At 48.0% G+C, this 10,974-nt stretch overlaps 1 long non-coding RNA gene across 2 annotated transcripts; it reads left to right on the forward strand.

The window, feature by feature from the left end:
• The first annotated feature begins 529 nt into the window (after positions 1-529).
• LOC132404271 (uncharacterized) lies at positions 530-2,164 on the forward strand. Of its 2 annotated transcripts, none has more exons than XR_009515481.1 (2): positions 530-573; positions 902-2,164. It is a non-coding gene; the product is annotated as an uncharacterized LOC132404271 (long non-coding RNA). The 2 variants fall into 2 exon arrangements; XR_009515480.1 differs by lacking the exon at positions 530-573 and adding an exon at positions 627-783.
• Positions 2,165-10,974: the final 8,810 nt, after the last annotated feature.

The raw sequence follows: 10,974 nt of genomic DNA on the forward strand, positions 1-10,974 counted from the left end.
GGGGGGGGGGGGGGGCGGGGGCTATAGTGCAGGTGCAGGCCGATGGAACTAGACAGCAGAGACTAGATGAGCCGAATGGCCTGTTTCTGTGCTGTAGTGTTATATGATTCTATGACCAACATGGAATAGTGTATGCCCTCAGACTCTCTCCAGTCTCAGCAACATACAATAGTGCATGTTCTTGCACTGTTACAATGCTCGATTAACCTGCCTATCTCAGCTGAGCCCATTTTCTTCATGCCCATGTCTTGTTTTAGCTAGCACTGGTAATAGTAACCCAAGCTTCGCTTAAGGCTCCAAAAGTAAACAAAACGAAAACAAGAGAACACACAGATGAGTGCGAGAGGAAAACGGACTGTACTTTACACAACTCTCATCAGGCAAAACAACATTGTTGAAGAGTGACTGGAACTGAGAAAGCGGCAATGAACATGACATCACCACATACCAAGTCCATTAGCGTGCGAAACTTCCGCTTTGCAATTTCCCTCCAACCCTCTGATTCATTAATATTGTCAATTCATAACGAATCCCGGCAGACTCCGCTCTTTAAAAGCAATGGCAGCCGATGAGGTGTGGTAATGAGTCCGTTGTTGTCGGCACCTTTCTCCCGGAGAGCACGCAACCTCCCTTTCTCTCCCCTCGGAGTTCGTTCTCTGCGGCACTGATATACAATCTGCATTTTAAAATGTCGCGGTCTTCCAGCGTACTTTTTATTCGCAAAGACAGAAGCTCGCTGGGTCCACGGGATAATGCACATGTTGTAATGAGAAACCAGCCGCGGTAATGTGCAATTCGCGGCTGGAAACCGTCGCTAGATTTTAGACGAAAATTTTAAAAAATGATTTCTCTCCCATGTGTATTAAGTCGGGAAATATTGACGTGTGTTTTCCTCCTCCAGTGAAGCCGGACGGGTTTGCTTTGTGCGCGGACCGGCCCGGGTTAAGAGTCAGTCAGGCGCCGCTGCGGGCGGGATACACTAGATGGACGGGGGCTAAAGGCTGTGGAAGTGACAGAAAGGAACAAGTGCAGATGCGTTAAAGGGTTTAGTAACGCCGAGATGGAAGATCAGCTATGGTGGTGTTTTGGAGGCTGAGCGGGCGAGGTGCGATCCACTCTCCCTGCTACTTCCCGGAGAAGGGAAAACGACTGGCGTCCTGGGTTCCAGCAAAACAAAACGCTGGAGGAACTCGGCAAGTCAGTCACCATCTAAGGAGACGTTTCGGGAGAGCCATTTACGTCCGCACATGCTGCTCGGCCCGCTGAGTTCCTCCAGCTCTTTGTGTGTTGCTCCGGATTCCAGCAACTACAGATGCCCGTGACTAACTCGGGGGGTCTAAAATTGACAAGATCCGGCGTGCAACTTGAGAAGTGGGGCTTCGTGTGGTCCCCTCCTTCCACAAATGTGCATCTCCTGGCAATCCGTTTGAAGCCTGACAGCTAGAGCAAAGTTATTGGGCGATATTTAGACAAATTAAAGACACGTTGACGTTGAAGTACTTTATTTTCATTGGCTGTTAACGATTGAGCTGCAGATCGGGTTACGGGCCGATAATTATCTCCGGTGTCTCTAGAGTCAGGCTGAAATCATCTAGAGGTGTGTTTTTAGATTCATTACTGAGGAAGTGGTGTCTGCCGATCGTCGTCTAACTGCCCATTCATCGCCGTTCCGTTTTAAGATCGGTCACATGAAAGAAGGGGTTCCTGTCAATCAGTGTGTGGGATTGGGGTCAGACATGGGGCAGGATAGGTAGGAACAGGATAGGTTACTTTCCTCTCGGGTGTCAATCAATCAACTCTTGTTTTACAGCCCAGGGCTTCGCGTTTTTTAAAATTACATCATTTTTAATTTTCCAGATTTTAAAACCAATCAAATCTGTTTTGCGTGGAACTGGCAGTCACGTTGTATATTTCACTGTATAATTGCCTAAGTTCGGAATAAGCTCAATAAATTGCTAGAATTGTTCTCCAAAGGGGACTTATGCAGAACTTTGGCAGCTACATAGCACGTAAAGGTCTAGCGACCTCTGACATTTTTATCTCTCCACATATGCTGCCCGACCATTTGAGTGTTTCCCGCGTTTAGTTTTTCTTTAATTTCGTATTTTTAGTATCTGCAGTTCTGGTTTCCGATCATTAAACTGTATTTTGTTCTTTAAGCATATTTGGCTCTGTCAAACTATCGCGTTCATTCCGCTCAGCCAATTCGTGGACCAGTTTCTGAAGGTTTTCAGTGGCATCCGACAGAAAAGCATAATGGAATCAAATATTGTCCAGTCCGGGCAAGTCAGCGGACTTTCTTCCCGAGGGAATTAATGAAACATATTTTGTTTTCACTATCCAGTAGTTTCTAAAGCTAGCTTTAAAAATGTTTTACCTTCATTTAATTGTTTTGACCTGTTTCCTGACGGTCAGAGTGGAGTTTAAGCAACATCCTGGGTTCTGCATTACCACAATCCAAATAACTTCTGTTGACCCCCGTTGCTAAAGTGCCGCACTATCCAATAATCACACTTAAACAGTTTTATGTTGTTTGTTGTCATTTCATTGTTATAGAGAAAACTACATTATTGTAAGATACATTGGAGATCCAGGATAATACAAAATGTACAACAGGATACGGTAATATCGTCTCTTCTCCCCACCCGGCAGTTAATCTAATCAACCCATCTGGGTGGCCCACCACATCCCCCGCCCCTATTACCTTAGCCACTGCTCTACTTTATAATGCTGGTTTACATTGTAAATATATGAATATTTATTCCATTTACCAACTTTAATCGCTAAGGTTTTATATAATTCTTTGTTCTCATAATTGTTGAATGTTGTTTGTCGTGCTAGTATACCATAGCAAATTCCTGATCTATGTAGATGCATATGGCCAATAAAGAGAATCCGTGATAGTCATATCGTCCTGACTAGTGTGGTTCGATTCTTATAAAATTGGGTGCCAATTAAAATATTGATTTTTATTTATGGTCGCTTTGATTTCTACATACAACGGTTACCGCGGTCGATGCATTGGAGTCTAACGGGTGTCACCAATTAAAATCAGGTCTTAATCAGCTAAAGAATTTACCAATTGATGGTAATGCACAGGATAGGCCTACGTCATGAAGAGAAAAGCGAAAGAAGATGGCATACTTTAAAGGGCAGCAATGCAAAGACGGAATCTACATCAAGTAGCACACACAAAATGCTGGAGTAACTATGTAAAAGATTAAAGTCAACATTTCGGCCCGAGACCAGTCCTGATGAAAGGTCTCGGCCCTAAACGTCAACTGTACTCTTTTCCATAGCTGCTGCCTGGCCTGCTGAGTTCCTCCAGCATTGTGTGTGTGTGCTTGGATTTCCAGCATCTGCAGATTTTGTCCTGCTTGTGATCTACATCAAGTAACTCGGCCTCGTGGTTAAACCTTTCAAAAACGCACGGCAGCATCACCCACACTGCGGCCCCAATCCAGACCGACACAACAAAAGCTGCTGAACCCTTTCAGATGATCTCGCGGCTTGGCTGGGGTCTGCTATGCAACTGCGACCATATTACCTCCTTTAACCCCCCCGCCGCCTACATTTGAAGATCATGGTGGGTGGCGTTACTAAGATGGGGAAATCCGCTAACGTTGAGTTCTCGAGCGTATACAATCTAGCCAATTTAGAAAGGTAACACTTGTAATTTTATTTAATCGGAATGCTTGTATTCCCGGTTCCCGTCAGTCAAAAATTCAGCCTGGAGATCAGGCCCGCTCAGTTTGCCCTCCTGATTTGGGGAAAGCTCCATTTGAAATTAAGTTTAAAACCTTGCTGCGGAGCTGGCCGAAATCAGTGTGAATCGAATGTTCTTCGACGGGCGAGAAGGAATCAATCCCAAGCGTCATCCTTCTCGATGCAATTTAAAGTTTCGTTTCGCCTCGCCTCCCACCCAGGTGGCCAACTAACAAGTTACGGGGACTGCCAGTGTTGTGATCTGTACTGATTGTACTCTTTACTACTGGTATTGTACTCTCTGTAATGGGGAAACTGCGTAGTGTAATGATGAGAACGCGTCCTGTACCACCTCGATGTAGCTCTTCCGTGCGGTTTGTCAAAGGAATTAGCAAAATGATAGAAATGTATTGCTGCGAGTGGTTCCCAGCACTGCTGACCAAATACTGGAGACATAACGAAATGTTACAAGCCTTCTTGATTTGGGTCGATGTTGCCACCCCCTTTTCCAGGTGGTAACATTCAGCAAGAAATCGGACATCAGCTGTGCAAAGACTGTCCGGGGTTCCAGGTTAATACCCAAGTATAATAAAAACCAAAAGCAACGTGAAAAAGCGCAAACAATACAAATTAACTACGCAGATGGAAGGTCCAGATAAAGCAAAAAAATACAATGTGTGCTTGATACCAACTACATTCAATTTAATGTGGATATTCGTGGGTTGAAGAGTTCTGTACAACGTGGCCATCACACGTATAACGCGAGTGACTTGAATTGGCCTTTGATTCTGCTCACAAAAAAGTCAGAGAAGGGCAGTTGTTTTTACCTCATGGTTGCGTTCTTTGGAATTCTCCTTTCCGAAAATGCGGCTGAGTATTTTGAAGCAGATGTAGCTAACGGTTTAAGTACTGGGGTGAAAGGTTACAGCCGGTGGGCGGGAAAGCGGAGCTGATGTTGGGCAGGATCAGCCTCGAATGGCTGAGCAAGATTGAGAGGTCGAATGGCTCGTCCCTAATGCGCATTGTTCAATGTCCGAGGTCCATTTTCTGGTCCTGATTGATGGTCAGAACAAAAGGGATTTAGAACTGTCAAAGTTTCCAGGAGCACAATCACTTCCTTTAATGTGCATTTCGGGAGACGGTGCAAACGTTAGAAGACAGCATTGCAAATCTGCTTAAAACATGTTTATTAATAAGCGCGCGCGCTCCCACTAATGCTATATTTACATGTCTTTGGTCAGAGAGTGGCCGTTAAAGGGGGCTTGCTCTCTTTGGAGAGCTGGACCGGCAGTCTTGCCCCGGTCCGCGCAGCCCGGATAAGGTCACCCACTGCAGCGCTGAACTGATTCCGCAACCTGTGGACTCGCGTTCTCTATTATTGACCGACTTGTTTTTGTATTATTCCCATTTTATCGCCTTTTGAACGCTGATTTGCCGGCGAGCCTTTGTGTGTAGATTTTCATTGGTTCTGCTGTATTTCACAGTACTACATGAATGTTTACGATATATGAACTTGGCTAATAAATGCATTTTGCACTGGGTGCCTTATTTTAGAAAGCTTTGAAGAAAATGGAACGTAATTTTTGAAATCGGGTGCGAAGGATCAGACCGCCCCGAGTTTATTGCCCAAACTGGCCAGTTTTCTTAAATTTGATACAAAATCAAGGCGGCTAGTAATCACATTCGGTCATGACCCAGAAGTGTCTTTCAGAGCTGGTTTCATGTGCTGCGTCTGGGGCTAGTATGGATGAGTATTGATTTAAATTAACTCGCGAGGTTCCGACAAGTAGCCAGGCAGGTGAGAGACGGACCGAGTAGGCTCCCATGGTTGAGGGGGTGGGGCCTACACTGCAAGGAATGAGATTGAGATTTGCAACTTGGCTGGATGGGTATTGAGAATTTCGGCCAACATCCTGTCGCCTTGCGCACAGCATCCCCAAGGGCTCGATCTATTCCTACCTCGTGTTTTGGCTGGGGGGGGGGTGAGTTGTATGCGCCTTGCCCCAACACCCCCTAGAATTATATACCCGTTGAGAGTTTAGGACTGCGGGGGACTGGATTTGAGATTGGGGTGTCGAACTGGCCCGCAGCCAGCTGGGGGAGGGGAGTGGGGTGGCTGAAAGTGATGGATTGGTAATGGTGGAGCCCGCGCAGGTGAAGGGGCGTCGAGGAGACTGTGCGAGGCTCTGCAGCTCTACTCCCAAAGCCTTCTCCTTCTCGCCGAAACGAAGCGCAACAATTATGGGAGACAAAGTAGGGGGTCCCTCAGTGAACCGGCTCGACCGATGCCAAGTACGGTCCTTCCCGGGAAGAACTCCCCGTTTGCGGTGTTCTAACGTGATAGCTTCCCGGTTTAAATGACACCGGCTCTGGGCACGCCACGGGCACTGTGACCCCCCCCCCCCACACACACACACACACACCAGTTGGCACCATGCACCCCACTAAGCTGCTCATTGGCTGCAAGGGTAGAGCCACTGGCGGAGCAAGTGAACAGAATGGGTTTAAATGGATCACGGGGCGATAACGGCCCCCTTTCTGTTCCCCCCCCCCCAAAAAAAAGCAGCACCATAAATTCTTGGCGATTGCTTCACGCCTGATTGGCCATCCCAGCCGTCTCCAATTCTGAAAATGAAAAAAAACAGCCATTGCAAAGCCCACATTGTGAGCCGGCCACGGGGTGTGGTTGCCCGTTGGGGATAGAGGGCCGGCCCCCGCGCTGCTCCCAGGACCCCGGGGTCCTGACCCCGTCCCAATTTCAAAAGCCACTACCACATTCCGGCAGCTGGCGCGGATGCTGGCTGACCACTAACTCTCGGGAGGCTATTTATAAAAAAAGGCCATGGTCTCTTTCCTTAATTCACCCTCTCCCCACCCCCCAAACGCGCCTTATTGTGGCACTGCGGCTCTCCCACTTGCCCGGACGTTGCATAGCCTTCCGCGGACCCTCTGCAAATCCAAGCGCACGATCCGTCAGGTAGGGAGTGGGGGTGGCACCATCAGAGCCCGGATGCAGTCGGTACTGGGGATCGGGATCGACCCCGCGTCTTCGGGCTACCGTGCAGCAGCTATATTTATTGCACCGGTACACGCCCAAAGACTCGCGGGGGAGCACATCAAGAAGGCGCGGCCGGTTTGCCGCGAAATTTCAAGCATGTGCTCACAGCCTCAAAAGCGGCTTGGCCGCTTCTGGACAAGACGTGAGCAGGCCCGAAAACCGGGGGGGGGGGGGCACCGATTAAACAGTTGCTGTGATTGTAGGACGCTCCATTGAAGCACTAGCAACCAGAACATTCGTACAAGGAGATACGAGCAGAGCTCCTATCAAAGATCCTTCCGCTCCGTCACTTCAAACCGTTACCAGGTCACCTAACCCCTCACGGGGGGATTCAGCTGCGGCTCGGCTTTTCACGTAGACCGGCCGCGTTTCGCTGGTGACCTTTAATCCGGCGAGCGGGGCTTGCATCAAGCGACCGCCGCTCTTTCAATATTGCACTGCTTACGCCAGGTACACAGTAGCGCAATACTGACAGAGCCGCAGGCGCCTGGGCAGGCAACCAGTCCCGGTTACCCAGTTTGTCCACGCCCGAGCGATTCGTTACTAAACATGACCATAGGCTTTTTTTAAAAAAAACATAGTCGAAACTAGAAACAGAAACCCTTGGGCTCACTCACAGTCCGTGTATTTAGGCTCCCAATTTGTCCACCACCCACATTATCGGAATAATTCTATTCGCCCTCACTGCGGACTCGGAAGTTTTAGCTGCTGCCGAGCCCAAAGCTTTTCCGGTCATTTTTCGCTTTAGTATACGGGGAGGGGGGGGAGAGAAAGGGGGTTAAAGTGCACACTCACTCGATGCGGTGTTCATTCAAGCACGCTTAACGTGGGGGTGGTAAAGTCTAGATTAGCGAATGACTTCAATGAAACTCGGGGAATGTGAAAAATCCAGTCCCTCCCGCACCAGCCCAGCGGGGCCTCCGAGTCGAACAGAAGCAGCAGACCACCTCAAATCAAGATCTGAGCCCACCCACCCAGCCAGCCCCCGCTCCGGCAAACGCGAGGCTCTAACCTGCCCCCTACTGGCCGTAGATACCACATTGCAGCGCGGGAGATTTAACCTATCGCAGGCGCTGTTCAACAGCAAGTGATACAGAACGCAAACGGCGCGAAGCGTCACGTGTGAGGTTACTCAAAGTAGTCCGGGTTTCGTGTTTGTGTTTAATGCTGGTGGGTGGCGATAGAACACAGAGCCGAAACCCTATAAGCGATATTGCACTACTTAAGCGAGAAATTCAAAGCAGACGCAATATAGATAGGGTCCCGGCTCCGAGAACCGATTCTTCTCATCTCTCCTTCCGCATCGAATGCGTCTCACTTGGGGCGTCTACCTTCAGTACAAAGAGGACCTTCCAACACAAAAGCAACATCCCAGGTTTATTAAACAGCCTAATTCCTTCCCATTCTAAGCGCATCTTTAATAAAACTATTGACGGCCTAAATGGGCTGTTTATCGCAATACTTCCATCTTCCGCGATAGCCCCCAAACTGAAAATTTTGCCTTACGACAGATATCAATTGTTAACTTGATACATTATGCCAGATTAGAGTTGGGGTAGGTCGAGTAGCCCGGGGAGGGCGCCTTTGATTCAAGGATGCCCGAGTGATTCATGGGGTCTCCCGGGGCCCTCCCTGTGTTTTACATTCATGGGTCATAAAGATTCCTCACGTTCCACAAGGCACTGTCAAAAGGCGCCTTTACTTTGATCATTATCAGCAAAACCAAGATTGCAGAGTCCACTCGGCGAAATCTAATGAAGAATGTGCTCTAGTACAGCAAGCACGATGGCAGTAGGGAGCTCATTCATTTTAATGAACAATTCTTAGATCATTTGACCAATTTGCGCTCGCCAATGCCTTCTGATTTTAAGCGGGAACACACAAGACCGACTGCCGTCGGGAGGATCCCACCATTCAGACCTCAGCCAAAGGCAACATGAAGTTCAGAGCTGGTTCCCCCACAGATGGGCGCTACCCAAACTCACTCTAACTAGATTGGACCGAGTGGAAGCATTTCACTGTAGATGGACAACGGTTCGACTTAGAAAGCATTCCATGGCACTTCTGATCTCCCAAATGGGGACTATCCTTATGTAGGGGATTAGGGCGGTTTACCTGCGCAGAACTGGATCTCTCCCACCCCCCCACCCCCCACCCCGCACATGTCCGTCCCCTGATAATTTCCTTTGAAAATCGACGTAGTTTTGACTACACAGAGCCCAAACCCACGGGTATTAATGCTGTGTTAAAGCTCTAAAAATGGATCGTTGGGTGCGACAAGAAATCTTTTTTGTTAAAAATCCTAATGCATCCAGGACTCAATTGATTTAGATGTTGAGACATTGGGATCTATGGAGTGAGGTACACAAAGCCCCTCGCAACGAAACGTAGATGGGGGGGGGAGAGCAATTTTACGTTTACAAACGATTTCTGCTGAACGATTGGTATGCTGAACAAATGTTTTTTTTAAAACTTCCTTTATCATTAAAATGGACAGGTGTTCCCAGTGTTAGACGCAAACAGGAGGGAAAAATCTCAGCGCTTGTACGTGATGGAATTGGGGGAACAATGGTAACAAGTTCTAAAACGTCCAAAAGGGGGAAAGTTTGCTTTACAGCGTCTCTCAGCGCTGAACTTCAGAAATCTACCGTCAGTATGAATTGAAATCAGTTACAGCGTCGAGAAAAGCGGGGGTCCAATTAAGGCAAATAACTACCTACTCCAGGGGCCAGTTTTACTATTACTAGTACAGGGGAATGGAAACAATTACCTGGTTTCGGGGTGTTTGAACTGGCTCCTTTTGTCAAACCCAGTGAATTAGGAAGTGGCAGAGAGGACAAGTCCTGGCGGAGAAGCGACAAGGGCAGGAGCATAGCGCGCTCGGAGCCGGCCGCGTCCCAAACCCGATGACTGACACCTACACCAGCCAATCATTATCCAAGTGCAGCGAGCTATTAAATCGCGAATATACCATAGAAAATGTTTCAATTTGACCGCGTTAAAAAGGCAAACTCAAGTTGCCATTTTACTTAGTGAGCCAAGGCGAGGAGAAATAACGGCTCGCTGAGCTGCCGCTCCCCTTAAAACAGGGCGATAAAGGCCAGCATGCCTGCGGCAATTTTAAAACCTCTCAGTCTGCTAGGGGTTCCTAGCAGCGAACCCCAGCTAGGAGCACAACAGAGTGCTTCCAAATCAAAGTCTGACCGCCGCCTACACAAACCCGAGAAGCACGGGAAATCGAGTTCTGAACTGCGAGAAGATGGAGGCGGTGGGCCTGGCGAGTAAACATATCCCGTCTCTCCATGTATTTAGTCATCTGCCGTCGGAATTCGGCAGTACACACCGGAAACGACACAGGGTCTGGAACGACCAGCGCGGTCTGTGCCACTCGACAAAATACAGAAATATCCCCAAACACCAAATGAGCTCTTAACACTCAAAAGTAAAACGGAGGCAAAAAAAACACCAAGATCTGGTGACTAATGTTTGCGTGAAAGTTGTTCCAGGGAAGAATCAGATGATGTGGCAAATGGGTTCGTCACAGGATCGGAATGAGCAAAATGTTAAACCGACTGGAGCGAGGGAAGTAGAATAGGGTCTGAGTAGTAACTGCTGTTTAGAAGGGAGAGGCCCCAAAGCCCGTTGGCATGAAACGACGTGGTATCCAATCAGGTCACTCACTGGAACCTACCTTCCACTTGGTTCATTTACTACATCTCTTGTTCAAATACTGGTGTACCCCCGTATCACTTCGTGGCCACAATTTTAGTGGGAAATTGTGTGGCTCTTAGACGTAACCGGGTGTGGTTTGAACAAGAAAAAGCGTCAGCCCAGTGTTACGTTTCCTCAACACAGCAGTGCAGAATTTACACCTGGCTGTTTACAAACAATACCTTCCCATCATGTAACACTATTACTAGATGCCCCGTTTGACCTTTTACATAATTGCCTTTACCTCTTGTCACCCACAAATGCGTATAACAAAAAAACGTTAGCATCGCACTAACTCCTAAAATTAGGTTAAGAGTTCTATCAACGATATGCCCAATTCTAACACAGTTACGGTTTGAAATGGCATCAGATTGCCGCCAAGTTGAAGGTAAACACCTCACCACTGCAAGGCAAGGCAGTTCCACCATACAGTACAGTCAAATGCAACCAAGAGTTCAGGCCATGAGAACGTCTCCCTTCCTGCGATTATTCTTTGGTAG

The sequence above is a fragment of the Hypanus sabinus genome, chromosome 13 (assembly GCF_030144855.1).
Source record: "Hypanus sabinus isolate sHypSab1 chromosome 13, sHypSab1.hap1, whole genome shotgun sequence".
NCBI classification, from domain to species: domain Eukaryota; kingdom Metazoa; phylum Chordata; class Chondrichthyes; order Myliobatiformes; family Dasyatidae; genus Hypanus; species Hypanus sabinus.